This window comes from Solanum stenotomum, chromosome 7, assembly GCF_019186545.1.
Source record: "Solanum stenotomum isolate F172 chromosome 7, ASM1918654v1, whole genome shotgun sequence".
NCBI classification, from domain to species: Eukaryota; Viridiplantae; Streptophyta; class Magnoliopsida; order Solanales; family Solanaceae; genus Solanum; species Solanum stenotomum.
Window position 1 is genome coordinate 46516734 of NC_064288.1, and position 3084 is coordinate 46519817.

Consider the following 3084-nt stretch of genomic DNA (forward strand, 5'->3'; position numbering starts at 1 on the left):
TTCAAAATCAAATCACAACTGATAAGTCAATCATAAAATTAAGGGAAAATTCTATGAAATAGCAAACTATTAATTCAAATGTTATAGTTATAGTTTCTTTTATTTGTAATTCGCAACAAACATTCTATGTTTTTTGTCTTCCCATTTGTAAACCGAAATATACAAATAGACTCATTTGGTATACATATGTGTTGTATAAAAACTAATTACAGGACCCATATGTATACCAAAATATACAAATAGACCCATTCGGTATACATATGTGTTGTATATATGTAGTAATTTTGTTTATATACAATTACTATGTTTTAGTTTGTATACTGAAATATACAAATACAGATTTTTATGTATATGTATACCGAAATATACAGATTAATAGTCATAGCAAACAAAAAGTTTGCTATGAAGCGCAATTATATAAACTATAGTTATAGCATACAAATATGATTTTTATGTTTGCTAAGCCTAAAATTTGCTCTAAAATTAACTTATTGGTATTGAATTATCGAATTAACAGTTAGTGAATGGATAAATTTTTTTTTATAGTTAACAGTTTATTAATGTGGGATTGGATTACTATTTTTCTTTTTGGGTAGACCGTTAACACGTTAAAAATTATCATTGTTATATTTTTACCGTAAGTATATTTGTTAAATAAATACTTTTGTGCATGTATCCTCAAAATTTAGACTTTCATATATTTCTCTTTGTTATTTACAATTACAGAATTACTGGCTTAAGTATAGTTAGATTGTTTTTTAGATGGGAGATTGATATATTGGTGAGTGAAAGTGATAGAAAGGAGCATGAAATGATTGAGCCAATACATCGTCCGATAATTACTAATCCAATACGAAGTCGACAAATAGCTTATTGGTTGACTAGCGGGTTAGTATATTTAAAAACTGATATCTAGGCTAAACTGTTAAGCATATGTATCCACTATATTCGTCCAATAAGCATCCCTACCCTAAACTATGACCGAAATCCCAGCTACACACCTTAACTTAACTAGGGTCATGTTGCCCCCAAACTTATTTTTGTATTTTCGTGCATCTTTTATACTTATGTGACACCTTCAACCAGACAAGTTGGTTGTGTTGCATAATACGCGCCGCCACGTGTGTAAATATATATATATTTTGAAAATTTAAGTTTTTTAAAAAGAAATATCTACTTATTTAATTTACGTGTATCTATTTAAATTAGATTAATACCCGTAAATTTTTTTAAATTTTTTTTCCTTGTATTTAAGCTTTTATTTTATTGATTTGCTTATTCTATTTATTTTCTTTGTCTTTCATTTTATTTCAAATTTAATTCTAAATGTCTTGTTTTTAAAATAAGTTCATTTCAGATGAATATCAAAATATGTGAAGAAAATTAAATAAATAAAACACAAAAATATTAAAACGTTAAAAATTAAAGGATATTTTTTAAAAAATTCACGTAAATTTTTAAAAATTAATTAAAACGGAAAAGATAAGAAATTAATGAAAAAATGTTTAAAGTGACGAGAAAATAAATATTTTATAAAGAAAGAAATGAACATAATTGTGTGTGTGTATATATACACATTTTAATGTTAGTAATTATGCGTGCTAAATAATTGTAAAATGACCAATTAAACTAGGGCATGTGTCTAATTTTTTCGTTGTTCACTTACCTTCAAGAGAGAGTGCACACTCTTTATGCCACGCCAACATTTATAGTGTATTTATTCTATTTTAAAATAGTTTAGAGAGGTAACATGACCCTAGTTAAGTTTAGGTGTGTCAATGAGATTTTGAGTATTGTAACGACCTTCCTCGTCATTATGGATGAGCTATTAGCAATAGAAAATGGGTGAGAAAGCTTTTGATTTTAAGAGTTGAAAATTTCAGGCTAGGCTAGACTTAAATGAAATCTGAGAGATGAGATATAGTGAAATTGGAGGAAAGAATTGGGGGAAACGTCTAAGTAAAGTCTAATTTCCTTGTTGCTAGGGTGTTAAGGAGTCCTTAGGACTTTTCAGAAGTAAATTTGGGCAAATATAACTCCCGATATCGAACTTGGCGTGAAGGGATTGATTTGAAAAGTCAAGGTTCAAAAGTGTGTCATGAAATAGGCTAATTTTGGAGGATTTCCGAGTCTCTATCTTGTGCCAGCTGCTATAGCGGATGAAACACCGTTATAACGGTGGATTTAATTCCCGCTATTGCGGAAGATCCTGCTACGGTGGCACCGCTATAGCGGGATCGGACCATTATAGCAGGATTAGTCGCAGTTAATACAAAAAAATTCTAAAAAGTACCGCTCATTATTTGGCAATTGTGTTTTGGGGAAGAGCAGGGGCGACTTAGGGAAATTTTCATCTATTTTCCATCGTTATCATCGCTAAAGATAAGTAAATTGCTCCCCTAATTTAGAAATTCGATTCTAGAGTTTTAAAATCTGTGATGGTGATTTAGGGGAAGGTTTCATTAGATTTTCTTTTTCCAAACATTAATCTTTTGCTAATTAAAAAAGAGTTTTATGAAATTCTCTACACAAATGAGTATATTAGTAAGTTCAAAATAGTTAAATCACACTCTCTTGCATTAATGATACTGAGCTAAAAAAAAGTAAATTTTAAATCAAGTAAGGGAAGTAAATATAATAGGGAAAATGTAGAAGTACCTCCCTAGATTATGACCCAAATCCCAGAGACACATTTTAATTAAACTAAGGTCTTATTACCCTTGAACTCATTTTTTTTTGTAATTTTGTACACCTTTTTGACTTACGTGGCATCCAAATATATCTCACACATCTCAACTGTGTGGAGTCACGGGGTATGCCACATAAGCCAAAAGGTGTACAATATTATATAAAATGAGTTCAGGGGGGGTAATAAGACCTTAGTCTAGTTAAGGTGTGTCTCTGAGATTTTGGTCATAGTCTAGGGGGATACTTGTGCCTTCTCCCAATATAATATCATAAACTACAATAGAGATTAGTGTTATGAAGCAAAATATTTAGGAAGATTTATAAATACCCCAAATGTAATTAACCTATTTTGGAGCGTCATATTATATTTTCTGTACAAAATATATAAAATTCAAG